The 21,421-nt window shown below is 37.3% G+C and overlaps 1 pseudogene; it reads left to right on the top strand.

The window, feature by feature from the left end:
- LOC103210029 overlaps nt 1–20,651 on the top strand; it is a 34,393-nt pseudogene extending 13,742 nt beyond the window's left edge.
- The last annotated feature ends 770 nt before the right edge of the window (nt 20,652–21,421 follow it).

Genomic DNA, 21,421 nt, shown 5'->3' with positions numbered 1-21,421 from the left:
TCTCTGTCTATAAACTGAGCTGTTACCTGTGCACCAGGTGCATCTCGCTGGGTTTTAAACACCAGAGGCTCAGCCTCAAAACTCACTTGTACATGTCACCACAGTAGGACAAACCAACATACAAGTTTGTCTTGCTGTTGGAGACCTCTCGTATCACCCCCACCTGGGTCCCTGTGGCTGACTGTACCTCTGTCTGGCTTTGTAAATAAGTTACAAATCTTATTTTTTGCTTGAAAAAATTAAGTGGGTTTGATAAAATGATCAAAATCATTTGTGTGAAATTGAAAATAACAATGGTTTTCCTTTTCATTCATTGCAGTCAGGTTAGGTTGTCATGATACATTAGCTGATCATTCATATTTTTTGGATAGCCTTGACTGTCCTCCAAATGCATGGGAATTTTATTTTTATGATTCAGTTTCATTGGTATGAACAACATCTGGCCCTCCAGGTGTAATATGGTGAGCGGAACCACAGTGTTTTCAGGGCTTCTCTCAGTGTACTGCATAGTTTCCATGTTCAAAGTGATGAGTCAAGACATGGCAGCTGCTACATCTATTTCTAGAAATATCTTATCTATGTTTTCTGACATAATGCAACATATATTCAGATCAGGATTAATAATTTTGAATTAATAAACATTCACAATATTATGTAAATTCATAAGTATTTTTGTAATTCTTAACTCTCAGAAGGACATCTTCTGTTCTTTCCATGTGGAATTTAGAGATCAGTGGGAAGTATATCATTATTTTCAAAAAAATAAAACTCAATCCCCTATAATAACATTAATGCATCATCATTTTTTTCTATTCTTGTTTATAAACCCTGTTTGTTTACCTAAGCTTTTGTATTTATTGTAAGCATTTATTCTCAACATTGAGTATATGATCTTTTTAATTGAGGTTTTATGAAAGTGTTCCTTCAGTAATTAAAATACATCTTCCATAACCTGAATTGTGATAATCAGTATCATAATTATGGATGTTTTTCCAAGGTATCTCAAAAAATTCACCATTAAACATTGTGGTGGTTAAATGTGTATGTCAACTTGGCTAGGCCTGGTTGAGTTACCGGGCAGCTGGATGTAGTTTTCACATGATGAGACTTGTAATCAACTCCATGGTAGAATCTACTGCGAGCAGCTGAGTAGCTGCCTTAGGGATGTGATCTAATTCCTGTATAAAAGAAACAGTTTTGGGAATGATCTTTAGCTTATGACATGCTTGAACCCTACGTGTAGCTGTGTCATTGTTCAGAAGCCTGCCATGCCCTGCTGACCTTGGGGCTTTCAATGGACTTGAATCAATGGCCTGCCATGTGGTTTGGTAACATCGGCACTGTGCCTTTTTACTTGTCAACCTTGGTCTTGTCAGCCTCAGAAATAAGCAGCTGTTGGAGTGAACAAAAGCCTCTAGCTCCAGTGGCCTGGGAGCAGGAGGGCAACAGAGCTGAAGCCTAAGGTTGAGGGACTTTCACCCAGCCCTTAGAGCCTGGCACTATGAATTTAGACTTAAAACCTCCAAACTATAAGAGAATAAACATCTGTTTGTTCAAGCCTGGTTAGGAAGAATTGTTTTGCAAACTCTTCCTACTTGTTCTGAAAGATTACCTTTACAAGGAGGGGAGAAGTGGGAATAGTTACACTCAAGCTTGTAAGAAAAGATAAGCAGCAATGTGGGGGTGGGTGAACTCAGGTGGGGATGACTGAAGGCCTGTAAGGAGGAAAATTAAAAAAAAAAATGTTAAAGTTTGGCCAAGATGCTCAGTCAAGATGGCTGTTCCCTTAGGTAATATAACACTTTGGGGGCTATAACATTGTAATAGTTAAATGAACTTATCATATTTAGTTTTAAAGTTCTTTGGTGATGAGCCAAGACATGGCAGCTGCTACACCTGTTTCTAGAAATATCTTTCTTATCTATGTGGTATACTCCTGTCAGAGCTGTAGTAGGTAAGCAGAATAAACATATTACTCCTTCCTTTCTCATTTTGTAGGACATTTCAGTCTTTAGTTTTATATGTGGGAAATTGAAAACATGCAAAAGTTAATAATTTATTAAAGCTCTAATCACATCATCAAACTGAAGTTTATTAAGGTTTGTTCAAATTTTTCACTCTATATACCTATAGATTAATACACTCCATTAAATTATTTTTTTAACAAAATCCTATGTATCCAATCATTTCATCTATAAATATCTCAGTAGGCATCTCTGTAACTTAATGACATGTGTGATAATCACAATATCATTATCATATCAAAAATTAACAGTAATTCTTAATTTCCATTCAATGTCACATTTTCCCAAATCAATTATTATTTACTAAAGTGAGGATCTCAACTCATATATGACTGTACATTCTCTGTGTATCATAAGTTTCTTTAATTTGCAAATTCCCTATTTTTGTCTCTCTTATTTTCTTTAAATTCATTTATTGAAGAAACTCAATTTTTTGTCCTAAAAATTTCCCAAATTGCCATATCTTCACCCAATTTGATCTTGTTGACTTCTAAGTATTTTTAACAGGATCTTTATAGATATAGATGATGCATTTTTTTTTTTTAATTGAAAGACAAGATGCCATGGACTCATCTAAGTCATGTCTATCTCTAGTCCTGAAATCATACATTTCACCAATAATTTATGGAAAAAATCTATTTAGATACTGCACTACCTTTGAAAATGAGTGTGCTAATAATTTTAGTATTTTTAAGTGGGTGAGCAGTCATTATTTTTCCATGGATAATGAGTTTAAGCAAACATTTAACATTTAATCCACTTTGAATCCAAACTAAGTACTCCCCATATATACATTTAAAGTTTGTTTCACTTCTGTGTTTATTCTATAAAATTATTCTCCTCCAGTTTATCTTTGGAGATCCTTGCCATTTTCAATTTGATTACTCCTCAAATCATAAATCACTGTCACGTTTGAAGAAACTCAAAACATTTATTTCTGACTTGATTTTCCTCTTTATAAGATTCAAAGCTCAATATGTATAAAAAGGTTAAAGTCAGTGTCTGGCCACCTAAATATCATTGTGTTTGCTATTGCAATTATTACTGTTTCATGGCAGGCAAAGAAAAGAGTGAGCGGATTAGTGATCTACTTTTCAGAGAAAGGTATAAGGATGACTTAGTGATATAATGGAAGTATGTGATGGCGTATTCTAAACCTTAGAAATCTATGCCACAAGACCAAAAAGTTCATCAATACTTGTGACCTGAAATTGTGGGCACGAAGAGAACTATCCCCCACAGGGCTATTAGTTTGTCATATTGTGGTGGCTTGTATGTTGCTGTGAGGCTGGGGGGTATGCCACTGATATTTCAAATATCAGCTGAGTCACCCGTGGTAGACAGATTTCAGTAGAACTTCCAGACTAAGACAGATTCAGAAGAAGAAAGGGACCATTAACTTCTCAAAAAATAGGGCAGTGAAAACCATAAATAGCAGTGAAACTCCATCAGGTATATTACTGGAAACATTGTGAACAGACCTGAAACATTGTCTGATGTAGTCCAGGAAGATGAGGCCCTCGTGTCACAAGGCATTCAAAATATGACTGGGAAAGGGCTGCCTCCTCAAAGTAGAGTCAACCTTAATGATGTGGCTGGAGTAAAGCTCTTAGGATGTCAATTTGCCACTGCAGCATCACTCGCAATAGGAAGAAAGAGCTGCAAACATCCATTAATAATCAGAACATGGAATGTATGGAGTATGAATCTAGAAATATTGGAAGTTGTCATAAATGAAATGGATCATATAAAGATCAACATCTAGGCATTAGTGAGCTGAAATGGACTGATTTGGTCATTTTGAATAAGAAAACCATATGATCTACTACACTGGGAATGATACATTGAAGAGGAATGGCTTGGCATTCATCGTGACAAAATATGTTTCAAGATCTATCCTAAAGTGCAATGCTGTCAGTGATAGAATATTATCCATAAGCCTACAAGGAATACCCATTAATACTATTAATGTTTAAATTTACACACCGACTATCAAAGCCAAAGATGAGGAAACTGATGATTTTTCCCAACTTCTGTTGTCTGAAATTGACCAAACATGCAATCAAAATGTATTGATCATTACTGGTGATTGGAATACAAAAGTTAGAAACAAAGAAGATTCACCAGTAGTTGAAAAATATGGCCTTGGGGATGGAAATGACACCACAGATCACAGGATAGAATTTTGCATGACTGATGAGTTATTCATTGCAAATATCTTTTTTCAACAGCATAAACAGTGGCTATACATGTTGACCTCATCAAATGGAATAGACAGAAATCAGATAGACTACATTTGTGAAAGAGGCAATGGAGAAGCTCAATATGTTCAGGCCAAACAAGGCCAGGACCTAATTGTGGAACAGACAATCAATTGCTCATATGCAATTTCAAGTTGTAGCTGAAAACAATTAAAACAAAACCAAGAGAGATAAAATATGACCTTGATTATATTCCACCTGAATTTAATCTGAAGAATAGATGTGATGTATTGAACACTAATGACCCAAAACCAGATGAATTATTGGATGACATCAAGAACTCCATACATGAAGACAGCAAAAGGACATTAAAAAGACAGCAAAGAAATTCAGATGAAATTCTTGTTTTTGAAAGGAGAGTAACTGAAGCAAAGGGGGAAAAAATGATAAGATAAAAGAGATGGACATAAAATTTCAAAGTGCAGATCAAGAAGACAAAGGTGCAAAGATCTGGAGTTAAAAAAGCAAAAGGGAAGAACACAGTTGGCATTTCTCCAGCTGAAAGAACTGAATAAAAAATTCAAGCTTTGAGTTGCAATATTAAAAGATTTTATGGGCAAAGTAATGATTGATGCAAGAAACATCAAAAGAAGATGAAAGGAATACACAGAATCACTGTACCAAAAAGGATTGGTGTATGTTCATGTATTTCAGGAGGTGGCATATGATCAAGAATCAATGGTATTTAAGGAAGAAGGTGAAGTTACACTGAAAGAATTGGCAAAAAAAACAAGGCTCCAGAAATTGATGGAATAGCCATTGAGATGTTTCAACAAATGAATGCCTCACTCAAGGCACTTACTTATCTATGCCAAGAAATTTATAAGACAGCTATCTGGCCAACTGATTGGAGGAGATGCACATTTGTACCCATTCCAAAGAAAAATGATCCAACAGAAGGTGGGAATTATAGAACAATATCTTAATTTCAAATGCAAGTAAAATTTTGCTGAAGATAATTCAAAAATGCTTGCAGCAGTTTATTGACTAGTAACTTCCAGAAGAGGATGTGGAACTAGGAATATCATTTTTGATGTCAGATGGATCTTGACTGAAAGCAGATAATAACTGAAAGATGTTTACTTGTGTTTTAGCAACTGTGCAAAGCATCCAACTATATGGCTCATAACAAATTATGGATAACATTGAGAAGAATAGGAATTCCAAAGCATTTAATTGTGCTAATGAGGAACCTGTACATGTACAAGGAGACTGTTGTTTGAATAGAACAAGGGAATAATACATGGTTTAACATCAGGGAGGGAATTTGTCTGGACTGTAGCCTTTTCACCACACTTATTCAATCATTATGCTGAGCAAATAATTCAAGAAGCTGGACTATATGAAGAAGAACACAACATCAGGATTAAAAGAAGAGTCATTAACAACTTGTGATATGCAGAAGACACAACTTTGCTTGGTGAAAATAAAGATGACTTAAAGCACTCACTGATGAAGATTAAAGACTACAGTCTGCAGTACGGATTACCCCTCAACTTAAAAAAAAAAAAAATCCTCACAATTGAACAATAAGTAGCTTCGTGATAAATGGAGAAAAGATTGAAGGTATCAGTGATTTCATATTATTTGGTTCTACAATCAACACCAATGGAACAAGTGGTCAAGATACCAGATTATCCTTGCATTGGGCAAATCAGTTGTAATAGTCCTCTTTAAAGTGCTGAAGAGCAAATTTTCTCTTTGAAGAATAAGGTGTGCCTAACTCAAGCCATGATATTTGCAATCAACTCATATGCATGTGAAAGCTGGACAATGAATAAAGAAGACTAAAGAAAATTTCGTGTTTTTTAGTTGTGGTGTTGGTGAAGAATGCTGAAAGTACTGTGGACTGCCAGAAGTAATACATCTGCCTTGGAGGAAGCACAGCTGGAACGCTCCTTGGAAGCAAGAATGGCTAGACTTTATCTGACCTTCTTTGGTCATGTTGTCAGAAGGGACCATTCACTGAAGAAGGAAATCATGTTTGATAAAGTGGTAGGTCAACGAAAAAGGGGAAGACCTTCAATCAGATGGATTGACACAGTGACTGTTACAGCAAGTATTGAGAGGCTGGCACAGGACTGGACAGTGCTGTTTTCCTTTTGTACATAGGATCTCTATGAGTCGGAGCTGACTCAACAGCATCAAAGAGTAGCAAGAGAACTAAAGAGGCCTCTTGACTATGTGAACCCTTATCATTTTAAATATTTTATCATTTGTGCATAGCAGGCTGAAATGTTTTGGTCTAAAATGCACAAGGATCAGCTAAATCATATTTCGGCAAAAGCAACATAGATTCAGTGATGGAGAGATTTTTAACTTTCATAGAATAAATGCACCAAGCACTTCAGCCAGTGTTTCAAGGAATATGGTTGCAAACTATGTCACCTTCTAGACAAGCAGGCCCTTGAAGGACTTTTTTTTTTTTTTTCCCAATTTTTTCTTGATTTTTTTTTTTTTTTTTTTTAAAGATGTCTAAGGAGCTCTGGTAGCACAGTGCCTACAGCATCTGACTCCTAACAAGGAGGTGGGTGGTTCAAACCCAGCTGCCTCTCCATGGAAGCAAGACTTGACAATCAACTTTTGTAAAGACTTACCACCTTGTAAACCTAATGGGGGTTACTTTAAGTGGGAATTGACTTGATGACAGTGGGTATCTGTCAAACCTATATATGTTCATATGTGAAGGCCCATTCATCTTCCAAACCCAGTTCATCTAGAGTGTCTATCTAGGTATCTCCTCATGGATCACTGTTACTGTAGGTTTGTGTATGCAATAGTGTTTGTCTTGGTTTCTGTAGTAGTAAAGGTTATGTGTCAACTTAGCTGGTCCTGGTTTTGAGTGCCTGGGCAGCTGGATATAGTTATTCCCCCTGATGAGACTAGTAATCAACTGTATGGTGGAATCTACTGGAGCAGCTGAGTAGCTGTCTTAGGGATGTGGTCTGCTTGCAGTATATAAAAAGAAGTTTTAAGAAAGTTCTCTGCAGCTTTTTGGCATGCTTAGACCCTGCATGTAGCCACGTCTTCATTTAGCAGCCTGCCATGTTTCCTAGTGATCTTGGGGCTGTCTCTGGACTTGAACTAGTGGCCTACCATGTTGTTCAGTAATATTGGGACTGTGCTATTTTATTTATTTATGTTGGACTTGTTAGCCTCAGCAGTCAGAAGCTGCCTTAGTTAAGAGAAACTTTTAGCTCCAGTGGGCCAAGAGCAAGAGGCAGAGCTAAAGCCCAAGGTCAAAGGGCTTTCACCCAGCCCCTAGAGCTGACTTTGAATGCAAACTTCTAGCCTCCTAACCAGTAAAAGAATAAATCTCTGTTTGTTAAGTCCACCCACTTGTGATATATGTTCTGTGAGAGGGGCACAAGTGGTAACCAACATAATTGTCTTTAACTCTTATGGTGGCTTCCTTTCCTTTGTCTTGATGAATTTTATTGCCCTTTCTCATATCATACAATGTCTTTCAATTCATCCAAATTAAACTGTGTCCACCCTCTTGGTAGTTATTTACCTTCCCTTCCTTTTCCACCTCTAGTAAGCTTCAAAGAATGATTCTTTATGCATATAAACATTTTATAGATTTTTTGTAGAGTGGTCTCATACCATATTTGTCCATTTCTCATTAATATCACACAAAATTAAAATTTTACTAGATAATTTCAAGAAATGGTTCCAGCAGTATACTGACAGGGGAGCCAGATGCAGGAAAGAATATGGAACAAAGGACATTATTCCTGATCTCAGATGGATCTTGCATGAAAACAAAGAATATCAGAAACACGTTAATCTCTGTTTTATTGTTAATGCAAAGACAATTGACTGAGTGGATCTTAGCAAATTATAGATAACATTGCAAAGAATGAGAATTTCAGCACACTTCACTGTGGTCATGAGGCACTTGTACATAGCCCAAAAGGTAGTAGTTCTAAAAGAACAAGGTATTCTTCATTGTTTAAAATCAGGAAAGGTGTTTGTCAGGGTTGAATCCTTTCATCATACTTTTGCAATCTGTATATTGAGCAAATAATCCAAGAAACTGAACTATATGAAGAAGATTGCAGCATTAGGATTGGAAGAAGACTCATTAACAACTTGCAATATGCAGATGACATAACCTTCCTTTCATAAAATGAAGAAAACTTCAAGAACTTATTGACAAAGATCAAAGGTTAGAAATTTCTGAATGGATTATACTTCAACATAAAGAAAACAAAAAACAACTAGAAAAATAAGGAAAATCATGATAAATAATGGAAAAAATAAAGACGTCAAGGATTTTTACTTGGGTCCACAATAAATGCCCATGGAACCAGTGTTTGCTAAATCAAATGATGCATTGCATTGGGGAAATCTGGTGGAAAAGGCCTATTTAAAGTGTTCAAGAGCAAAGATGTTACTTTGAATACTAAGGTACATCTGACACAAGCCGCAGTAATTTCAGTAGTATCATGTGCATGTCAGAGCTGAACAATGAATAAGGAAGATTGCAGAAGAATTGATTGATTTGAATTGTGGTGTTGGCAAAGAATATATAATGCACCATGGACTGCTAGAAGAATTAATAAATCTGTCTTGTAAAAGTGCAAACTGAATGCTCCTTGGAAGCTAGAATGGCCAGATCTCATATCTCATACTTTGGTAATGCTCTCAAAAGGGACAAATCCTTGGAGAAAGATATCATGCTTGGCAAAGTATAGGGTTAGCAAAAAAGGTGAAGACACTCAAGGGGATGATTGGCATACTAACTGCAATGATCCACTCAAGTGTAGCAATGATTGTGACAATGGCTTAGGACTGGGCAATGTTTTGTATCTAGCATCTCTATGAGTCGAATTGACTTAAAGTACCTAACAACACAACAATGTACAGAATTACAAGCTTAACAATGAATAAGAAAACTGAAGAACAGTTAATGCATTGGTATTATGGGTTTGGCAATGAATGCTGAATATACCAAGGACTCTCAGAAGGATAAACAAATCTATCTTGCAAGAAGTACATCATGCTTAGTAAAGCAAGATGTCAGTGAAAAATATGAAAGAACCTCAATGAGATGGATTGACACTGTGACTGCAATAATAGGTTCAAACATCACAATGATTGTGAAGACTGAGAAGAAATGGACAGCATTTTGTTATCATGTACATAGAGTTGCTATAAGGCATAATTAACTCAAAAGCACCTAACAACAACAACAGAATTGTAAGGGAAAATGCAAAAAAAAAAAAAAAAAAAGTAGAAGAAAAAATTTTAGTTTGCTACTACTATTACTAAATTATGATTATCTGAAGAAACATGGTTATCTAATGAAAAGGACAAATGTATATTTTTCTTCCCATCACCATATCAAATATTTTTGCTTCCTTTTGAAAACTGGAATTGTATAAAACATACATGCATAATTCGATAGAGTAATCTATATTGTTTGTATTCCTTTTTAATGTACATTTAACATACTGTACCTATATACTTGTTCAGAACATTTCTAATGTGCATTTTGTGTTTTACAGTCTTGTAGAATTCAAGGAAATTTGAATAAGGTTATCTGTCTAAGGGGCAGGGAGGTCCCATCTTCTGACCTCTTCTAACCCCACAAGGAGAGGACAGAATCACCATCAATAGGCCACGGCCTATCCCTGCAAGGGCAGACATGCCACCTCCCTCCAGCCCTATCACCAACCCTGACACCAATCCTGCCTCTTACAGCACCCACCATCTCTCTGCTGGGCTTGATAATTTGCTGCAGTGGCCACACAGAACTCACAGATTGTGGGGTTTATTAGGGAAGCAACAGGCTACAATTCAAGGTCAGAAATGCACTCACTCTTGCAGCTGTCTCACTTAGCAGCCAGCAGTATCTCTCAACAGCACATGTCTCTCATGTCTCTCTCTCAGAAGCATGTGTCTCTTGTGTCTCTCTATCTCAGCAAGTGTGTGTCTCTCAGGAGCACATTTCTCTCAACAGTACATCTTTCTCAGCCATCAGTCAGACTTCTGCCTCTAGGAGGACTCCTTTTGAGCCTGGCAGAGTGGCCAAACTAACCAATCCCAATATCAGAATTTTAAACACCTGAGAGAGAGCAAACTTCCCAGAAAATGACTTAATGTTGTTCCCAATAGAAATACTCCAGGTGGCTAAATTTAACAATCTGGAGCTACTCACTTGCTCGCAGCAAATTCAACCAAGGATTTTACAAAGACTTATAGCTAGAAAAGCCACACTGTGTAATTTACTACAACGTATTATTTAACATTGGTTTTGCCACAATTTATACTAGTACAGATATGTGTGTGTGTGTGAGTATATATATATATATATATAATTAAATCAATAAAGAGTAATTAAGCTCAAAAAATAAAACTACTTTTATTGTTAGATCTTCCAGAACTTACTATAAATGTTATTTACTCTACTAAGGATTTTAGATTTGTTTCTTTCAATTGTGCCTGTGCCCAAAAAAATGTATCAAAAAAAAAAAAAAAATAGACAGGCTTATAAAACTAAGTAATATTATTACTGTGCATGTGTCTTACAATGGTAACCCAAGCATTTAACCTAAAGTATACAAAAGTCAAAACACCACAAGCAATAGATAGATAGATAGATAGATAAAAATCTATACTTTCAATAAAGGAGAAGTAACTTTGTTGTGCCATAGAAGAAAAAATGTCTTCAAAAAAGAAACAATCTAAACAAAGCAACAATCTCTAAGAATCCTATGGCACAGTCTATAAATCTTTACAGTTCAATTTTTCTTCTATCTTAAAAAAGAGATAAGTTCAGTGAAAGCAAAAATTAAGAAATTCAATGTAATGTCACAAGCTCAAAGGAAGAACTGTAGTTTGAAACAATTTGATTTTGTAAATCATTTTCAAAGTTTTTATTCTATGAGTTTATTTAAAATTACATAAGTCTTGTAAAAAAAATACAGTCACATGCTGCATAATGTGCTTTTGGTAATAGATGACCACATATGCATCTTTGGTTCCATAAACCAAACAAATAAATAAAAACACTCACTGCCAACAAGTCAGTTCAACTCATAGCAAATGCTCCTTGGTTTTCTGATGAGGTATCTCTTTGGAAGTAGATTGCCCAGTATTCTTTCTGATGAGTTGCTGGTGGGTTTGCACTGCCAGCCTCTAGTTAGCAGTCAAATGACTTAAGCATTTTGCCACCACATATTGTTGTTGTTAGATGCCACCAACACATCTCTGATTCATAGCGACTCTATGCGCAGCAGAACAAAACACTTCCCAGTCCTATGCCAGCCTCACGATCTTTGACATACCCAAGCCCATCATTGTAGCCACTGTGTCAATTTATCTCAATGAGGGTCCTCCCCTTCTTCATTGACCCTCCACTTTACCAAGCATGGTAGATGTCTCCAGGGAAAAGTCCCCTCTGGCAATATGATCAAAGTGGGTCAGACAATGTCTGGCCATTCTGGCTTCCATACCAGCTGCACTTCTTCCAGGACAGATTTGTTAGCTCTTTTGGCAGTCCATGGTATTTTCAGTATTCTTTGCCAACATCACAACTGAAAAAAAAATTATCAAGTCTTCTTTGGTCTTGAGATATGCTAAACATGTTCTTCTTTTGGTTTTCAAATTCCAGATTTTTGCACATTTAATTTTACTACTTTACTTTGTCTTCTGAAGCCATCCTTTTAAATGGTCTGTTCATCTTTTTTTATTTTGTCATTTCTACTTTTAGTTTTATATACTCTACATTCAAGAACAAGATTTGGAGTCTCTTATGTGATTCATTTTGGTCTTGTATGTCTTTTATGTCTTTTAAATAACTTGTTGCTTTCTTCACGTATGATGTATTTGATGTCAGCCCACAACCCATTGATGTCATCGGACATCAATGTTCAATGCATCAATTCTGTTCTTCAGATGGTCTCTAGATTTAAGTGGGGTATACTCAAAATCAGATATTGCCTCTCATGGACTTGTTTTAATTTTCTTCAGCTTCAAGTTGCACTTGCATATGAGCAATTAATGATCTCTTCCACAGTGAGCTCCTAGCCTTGTTCTAACTGACCAAACATTGAGATTCTCCATCACCTCTTTCCACAGATGAAGTTTATATGATTTCTGTGTATTCTATATGGTGAGGACCATGGATATAGTCACCATTTATGTTGTTGAAAAAAGTTATTTTCAATGAATAAGTCCTTCATCTTACAAAATTCTGTCATGCTATCTCCAGCACAATTTCTCTCACCAAAAACATATTTTCCAATTGTCAATGTTTCTTCCTTTCCAAGTTTCTCATTCTAATCATGAGTAATTATCAATATGTCTTTATTACATGCTTGGTCAATTTCAGACTGTAGAAGTTGGTGAAAATCTTCAATTTCTTCATCTTTCGCTTTGGTGGGTGGCATAAAAAGTTGAATGATAGGACTAATAACTGGTCCTCCTTTAGGTGTATAGATATCATCCTTAGTCTTCAAAGTGATCTCTTTACTTTTTAACAATCTAAATAGTCCTTCTGTGGTATATTTGTCCAGTGCAATATCTCCTGTTACTCTTCACTCATTCAATACACCACCACTCTTCTGTTACCCACCATTGGTTGGAAAGTTTATTTTACTGTGGTGGCTTGAGTGTTGCTTTAATGCTTGAAGCTATGCCACCATTATTTCTAACACCAGATTGGTCACCGATGTTGGACAGATTTCAGCAGACCTTCCAGACTAAGATAGACTAGGAAGAAGGATGGTGGCATCCACTTCTAAATAAAATATACCATTGAAAACCTTATATTATTTTTTAGTTGCTATTTATGAAGAAAGGAGCTCTGGTGCTGTAATGCCTAAAGCATTTGTCTGCTAACCAGAAGGCTGACAGTTCAAAATCACCAGCCACTCTGCAGAAGGAAAACTGGGCAAACTCAATGGCAGTGAGCATTTTTTTTTTCCTGCATCCCTTTATTTACTTATTTCTTTTTTTAAGAACTTGTTTTACATTCAACATTACGTGTACAATTATTCCCCATTTACCATGCCCAACCCTAACCCAGTCTCCTCCCCCCACCATCCTGTAACCCTCTCCTGTGCCCCTCATATATATGTACTCCTGTGTGTCCTGCATTTCCTCAACTTGAATGTTGGTCCTCTGGTGTCTTGTGGTCTATTGCTCTAAGGGATGTATTACTATAGAGTATGGGGATGTGCCATCCTAGGTTGAATGGTCTGTGTGTACATTTTGTTAACTATTGGGATAATAGAGCCAGCCCCTTGGGAGTGTGTTTTATTCCAGGCGCAGAATGTATTCTGGGTTTTTTGATCCTTCTTTATTCCTAACTTTCAAATTTCAGTTCCATTCCATTACTGTTTCATCTTACTTGACATTAAAGCAATCTGTAACCATTACATACTAGGTTTATTAACAAATTCCAGTCGCCTGGTATGCATGTGAGAGCTGGACAATGAATAAGGAAGACCGAAGAAGAGTTGATGCTTTTGAGTTGTGGTGCTGGCGAAGAATGCTGAAAGTACCATGGACTGCTAAAAGAACTAACAGATCTGTCCTGGAGGAAGTACAGCCAGAATGCTCCTTGGAAGCAAGAATGGCCAGACTTCTACTCACCTATTTTGGTCATGTTGTAAGAAGGGACCATTCCCTGGAGAAGGATGTCATGCTTGGTAGGGTGGAAGGTCGATGAAAGAGGGGGAGGCCTTCAGGGAGATGGATTGATACAGTGGCTGCGATGATGGGCTCGAGTATAGCATGGATTGTGGGGCTGGCGCGAGATCGGGCAGTGTTTCTTTCTGCTGTGCATGGGGTCGCTATGAGTCGGAAATGACTCGACGGCACTTAACAACAACAACAACAACAATTTACGTAATGGTTCTTTTCCCTGTTTTCTCATTTCCAACATAAGGATAAAAATGGTATTTACTTCATATGGTTACTAACAACATTAAATATGTTAATAACAAACCAAGAATTGAGTACAGGTCCTATTTAGAACAGGCTCTGAACCAATGAGTGCTTCTTGTTGTTGCTATGTGCCATCGAGTCAGACCTGACTCATAGCGATCCCTCCTTGGGTTTCTAAGGCAGTATCACTATGGAATTAGATTGCCCCATCTTCCTTTTGAGGAGTGGCAGGTCGGTAAATTAGTCATGTCATAACTATTTTATTGTTATTATTGTTTTATTGTTGTTACCATATTTTGTCTTTCCTGTGCTTTCTTCTTATTTCTAATATTTAAGTGGTTATATATTGGTTATATATATTTTGTTTTGTTTTGTTTTTACATTTACTTTGACCATGGGAACTTTATTTTAGTGATAAATTTCATTAGTATATTTCTTTCTTTGAGTTTCTTGTATCCTTCTTTCTGCATGAGTTGTTAAGTCCTTAGAAACTGTTCTCCATTTCATTCAAATGCCTTCATCTACATTAAGAGACTTCACACTTTCTTAAGAATGCAAACCTCATGATTTAGCCTAGGTCAAGTGCCTCTTGAAGGCTCTTTTATTTTCCTGCCTTAGTGTACACTATATCTGTAAATGGCAATTTATTAATTAAACTGCTGGATGCTGCAGTTTACCATAATTTTGATAATTTAAATATTTTTTCCTACAGTTTGCATTTTTCAAATTATATTTTTAATCACTTCATATACATGTGAGAAAGTAGAAAATCAATAAGGAAGGATGAAGAATCAACACATTTAAGTTGTAATTTTGGGGAAGAATATAAAATATAACAAAGACTGCCAGAAAAATGAACAAATAAGTCTTGGAGGAAGCACAACTAAAATGCTCCTTAGAAGCAAGATGGAAAGATTTTGTCTTGTTTATTTTGGACTTGTTATCTGCAGGAATAAGAACATCATGGATAAGAATATCATGCTTTTTAATAGGAGGGTCTTCCAAAAAGAAGAGGACCCTCAATTAAATGGATTGATGCAGAGGCTTCAAGAATGAGCTCAACTGTACCAACTATTGTGAGGATGGAGCAGGATTGGACAGTAACATTTTGAACTATTATACATAGGTTTGCTATGAGTCTGAGCTGACTCTATGGCCCCTAGCAGCAACATTTTTCCAAATCCTTAACTACCTTTACTCTGGTTTCTTCTGCAGTGTATTGATTCCACCATGGTTCTTCCCACTATGTCATTTTGATCTCTATCTGCCATCTACAAACCAAGAACTTTCCATCATAAGTTCTGGTTTGTAGATGCAGCCATTATTTTTCCAATTATACTCATTGTTGTTGTTGTTGTTAAGTGCCGTCAAGTCGTTTCCGACTCATAGCGACCCCATGCACAGCAGAACGAAACACTGCCCGATCCCGCGCCAGCCCCACAATCCCTGCTATACTTGAGCCCATCATCGCAGCCACCGTATCAATCCATCTCCTTGAAGGCCTCCCCCTCTTTCGTCGACCCTCCACCCTACCAAGCATGACATCCTTCTCCAGGGAATGGTCCCTTCTTACAACATGACCAAAACAGGTGAGACGAAGTCTGGCCATTCTTGCTTCCAAGGAGCATTCTGGCTGTACTTCCTCCAGCACAGATCTGTTAGTTCTTTTAGCAGTCCATGGTACTTTCAGCATTCTCCACCAGCACCACAACTCAAAAGCATGAACTCTTCTTCAGTCTTCCTTATTCATTGTCCAGCTCTCACATGCATACGAGGCAATTGGAAATATCATGGCTTGTGTCAGGTGCACCTTAGTCCTCAATGAGATATCCTTGCTCCTCAGCACTTGAAACAACTCATTACTTACATGCATATATAGATATATGTAAAATTTTAAGACTTTCAGGCGATTCCATACATACACTCTCTTTATTTTACATTGAATTTATTTACTGTATATTTTTTCATCTTATCTTTTTTTTAATATACCAATAAATAATGGAATGAAATATTAAGGTAAGCCTTCATACTATTAAATCACACTCTAAGAATATGTTGTGAAATTAATTAGCTAATAGACTTTGACCAATTGTACCCAAAACTTATAAAGCAGTGAAAAAAAAAAAGAAAAAGAAAAACCTTCTGGACGTAGACATTGTAAAGTGAAATAAAGTTATGAAGAATGTGTTTATAAAAAAAAAAAGCACAAGTGATAAAATTCAGCAGAAAATTTTGGACTGAATTATTATTATTTTTTTTTTTTTAATAGTTTAAGAGATGCTGGCCTTTGTCTGCACTATGCTTTCTCGTTGTTTGTAATAATGATTGCATTGAATTTCTTCATTATATTGCCAAAAATCTAATGTCATACATTTATTAATTTCACCTTCAACCCGTATCAGTATTGTTTGAGTATAGACTACAACTATTAAGATTTGTTTTGACAGACAGACTTTCTTCTAAGTGAACTCTTGATAGTAGCATAGTGTATTTTTCACTCCTTGACCTTATGAAAGAATTAAAAATTAAACTACAAAACAGCTCATGAAAATAGCTTTTAAAATATTTCTTCCACTAAGTGTACATTGACTGGATTTCTAATTTTTTAATGCATCTCTTACAAAGAGCTATTGTTTTGATTACCTACTGAGACTATGGAAAGAATATACCACAAATGGGATGGCCTTAACAAATAGGAGTTTATTCTGTTACAGTTTGGAGGCTCTAAGTCCAAGTTCAAAGTGTCAGGCTCTAGGGGCTGAGTGAAAGCCCCTCAACCTTGGGGTCTAGCTCTGCCTCCTGCTCTGCTGGAGCTAGAGGAATTTCTTCACTCAGAGAGTTGCTGGTGCTGATGCTGACAAGCCCAAGGTTGACAAGTAAAAAGGCATAGTCCCAATGTTACCAAACCATGTGGCAGGCCATTAATTTAAATTCCTTGTAACCCAAAGGTTGGCAGAGCATGGCAGGGTGCTGAACAATGACATGGCTCCAAGTACCAGAAGCTAGAGACTATCTCCAAGGCTTTTCCTTATATACAGGAAGCAGACCACATCCCAAAGGCAGCAACTCAGCTGCTTGTGGTAGATCCCACTGGATTTGATTGCCAATCTAATCATGGTGAATAACTACTACCAGCTGCCCAGCCACTCAACCAGGCTCAGTCAAATTGACATACAAATTTAACTGCCACAGCTATGTTTCACACACTGACACTAGAATAAGCAAGAATGAACTCAAATGCTACATTGCCAAGTTTAACTAATGAACACTATTGTTTCTTTTCATTTATTTTTACCTTAGTGTGCATTGATAGACATAATTTAAAATATGCTCTTTATTTAGGAAATATTCCCTGGTTTCCTGAGAGGCCAAGATAATGAAATTTCTAGAAATATGTCTTAGATATAGTGAGTTGATTATCATTAAGATAAACTTGTCTGTGTAATTTATCTCACTTCAACATATATTTTCTTATAAAAACTGAAAAAAAAAAAAAATACACCAGTACAGTTTATGTTGAGTACGTGAATAATTAAAAACTATGCATATATGATCAATTAAACAATCTACAGATAGAAAGCTTGATTATGTTCTAGCAACTAGATATAATGAACATTTTTAATTTTTCTTAATATTTATTCTGGCATCATATGTTAACAAACCCTATTATTTTAATAGCAATTTCCCTACTAAGAATACCATGCTATTGAAAAGCATATTTTAGTTTTGAACTAAAAATGTATTTTCCTACTCTTGGACCAAGTTGTAGTTGCATTTCATTCAAATACAGTATTATATTTTTAAAAGGCATTCATTTCCCCTTTTTAATTCTTAGCTAGTAAGAAAAAAAATAAACAATTATTTTTTGTGCTGCTATTTTTTTTCTTATTGAATTTAAGTTACTGGCAGCTTATTTCACTTTTCTCATGGCAATGTGATATCCTTGAAAGCAACAAATATTATTTATCAAATGATATTAGCAATTATAGTGGTGTATGACATATATTTGTCACATAATAAATGTTTTTTTTTTAAATAATTTGTTTTAAAAAATAATACTTAGCCTATTCATATGTCTTGGTACTCTAGTGTTACTAAGCTATAACAGAAATATCATAGTGGATAGCTTAAAAAAACAGGAATTTATTTCTGTACAATTTAAGAGGCTAGAAGACTTAATTCAGAGGCTTGATTCTAGGGACTGGGCAAAGGCCCCTTGACCTTGGACTTCAGCTCTATGTCTTCTTTTAGGCCCACATGAGCTGGTGACATCTCCTAACTCAGACAGCTGCTGGCTGCTGAGGCTGACAAACTCAAGGTCATCAGGTAAAATGACACAATTTCAAGATCAGCAGGCAATGCCAGTGATAGTTGCAAGTTCCTCAAAAAGATGGAGGATGAAGATAAAGTTTTAGAAGATGATGGAGATGATGAAGACTGGGACACAGGTTCCACATCTTGTGATTCAGACTCAGAGGAGAAAGAAGGAAAAGAGACTGTACCATCCTCAAGATTCCTTATCAAGGTCCCCATCACAGAAGAGAAGAAGAAAGAAGCTGTGAAGAAGTGATAAGACAAAGCCAAGAAGAAGCATGATAGGAAATTTAAATGGTTAGATGAGGAGGAAGAAGGCAATGAAGGTGGGGAGTGGGAACAGGTCCAGGGTGGAACACTCTTTGTAAAGGAGGAGCCAGAAATGTTTGCAATGGAATTGAGATCACCCATACTCTTTTCATCAAGAAACTGAATGACATCCTATAGGCATGAGGTAAGAAGGGAACAGGTTATACAGCACAGACTGAGCTGATACAGCTCCTGGTCCAAATGGCTTCAGAAAACAACCTGGGGGAGGGTGTCACCATCAAAATCAAGTTCAATATCATCACCTCTATATATGACTACAACCCCTACCTGGTCACATACATGAAGTCAGAGATGTGGCAGAAGTGCCGAGACTACATCAAGGAACTGATGGACATCCTGTTTGCAAGCCCCAACATCTTTGTTGGGGAGAACATCCTGGAAGAGAGTGAAAACTTGAGCAATGTTGACCAGCCATTGTGATTCCATGGCTGTATCATAACTCTAGTGGAATGAATGGATGAGTAATTTACCAAGATAATGCAAAATACTGATTCTAACTCTCAAGTGTAGGTGGAACATCAGAAGGATGAGGCACAGGTGTGTGACATCATTAAGCACATGCAGCACTACCTACAAGAGAAGGGAGAGGGTTCCACTGAGTCTACTTGAGGCACATCCTCCACATCTATTACAAGCTTGTTTACAAGACCCATCAATAACAACTTACCCCTCCTGAGATCTCCACAAAGTCTGAGCAAGACCAGGCAGAAAATGAAGGTGAGAACTTAATGGTGCTTATGGAGAGACTGAGCAAGTACATCAATGAAAAGACCCCACAAATCATACCCACACATGTACCATACTCAGTCATATCTATCATCATGCTCTGCACTCCCACTGGTACCAGGCCTGTGATCTCATGATCATGAGCCATCCACAAGACAACATCCACCATGCAGATCCACTAGTGCATACCTTGCCCAACTATACCTTCAAGCAGCTGGGCATCTGCCCCTTCGACCAAGGCCTGACCAAGTATGCACACAATGGGCTGCTTGATATCCTGTCAAGTGGCCAGGACAAGGAGCTTCTGTGCCAGGTTATGCTGCTACAAAGCCTGCAAGAGCACAATCAGAAGTAGGAGAAGGTGGAGCAGGGCCTTCAGTTACCCTGATGCTTGCACGTCAACCTGAAATTGCTGGAATGTGTTGATCCAGTATCTGCCATGCTCCTGGAGATCTGCTACATGGCTGTCCACAAGAGAGATGCCCTCATCATTGGCAAGCAGTTCCATCACCAGCTTTGGGTGGATGAGCAACAGCCCTTGCTGGGTACCCCCAAGTCAATGAGGGAACATATGGTCACTGTTCCCAAGGCCTTGAAGATCAGTGACTGGAAGAGCTGCCACTGTTTTATCATCAACAAGAAGATGAAAATATGGGACCTTTTCCCAAAGGCTGACAAAGTCTGTATCATGCTTCTTAGGAAGATCCAGGAAAAGTCATTTCAGGCATATCTCTTCACCTATAGCAATGTCTATGATTCCATCAACATGGAGATATTGTCTGGCATGTTTTCACTGGATCTGCCTACTGTGAAGTCCATCAGCAAAATGATCATTTATGAAGAGCTGATAGCTTCCCTGGACCAGCCAATACAGACAGGAGTGATGCACTGCACTGACCTTACTGCCCAGCAGAACCTAGTGCTGCAGCTGGCTGAGTACCTCGGCAGCTTGATGGAGGATTATTAGTGAGTATTTCACCAGAAGCCATGTACCTATGGTGGCTACTTCCAAGATCAGAAAGATGGCTGCCACAAAATTGAGGGCTACATGCATAATGATGACTACCACCAGGAGCAGTCTCAGACTACCTACTGATCTTTCTACTTCTGTTTCTAAAACCTGGACCACTCAACGTTTAAGTCCTAAACCATTAAAGTCTATTTAGAGTAAAAAAAATACTTGAACCACTTGTTCAACTCCAAGCACTGGAGATGAAGACTCAGGCAAATGCAGGATCCAAAATGTGTCAAAATAGTAGAGACCATTCACAAAGTTTCTCCACATATATTGGAATCAGACCACACTCCAAAGACAACTCATTTATAAAGCTCACAGTAGATTCTACCAGGAGGTGACTTCAATCTCATCATGGGGAAACACCACATCAAGCTGCCATACCATTCAAAACCATGGTCTAGTCAAATTGGCACACAAATATAAATAGCACATCATATAAAATCAAAACACCAAACCCTTTGCTCTAAAATTGATTCCGACTCATGATGACCTCAGGATTGGAAAGTCATCTTCACCCTGCTGGGTCATGGTAGAAAGGCCTAGTAATCTGCATCCATAATTATCACAGGCAAGAATACACTATGGATCAGTTCTTCTGTGTAACACACGGGGTTACCATGAGTGTGGATTGAATTAGTAATACACACACACACACACACACACACACACACATATATATATATATATTCAGATTCCAGAGCTCTAAGAACAGGCAGCGAGGTAGGAAGCAGGGAGAGGGCAAAAAAGGCAAAGGGGATTGAAACAGATCGAGGATTCAATCACAGGGAGCCAGGTGAAGAGAAGGACCCCGGCCCCCACCACAAGCAGTGAGGTGGGAAGCAGGGAGA

This window comes from Orycteropus afer, unplaced genomic scaffold (genome assembly GCF_000298275.1).
Source record: "Orycteropus afer afer isolate SDZICR_OR568_19922 unplaced genomic scaffold, OryAfe1.0 scaffold00557, whole genome shotgun sequence".
NCBI classification, from domain to species: Eukaryota; Metazoa; Chordata; class Mammalia; order Tubulidentata; family Orycteropodidae; genus Orycteropus; species Orycteropus afer.
The sequence above is the reverse complement of the archived record's forward strand: the minus strand, read 5'-3'. Positions and strand labels throughout refer to the sequence as shown.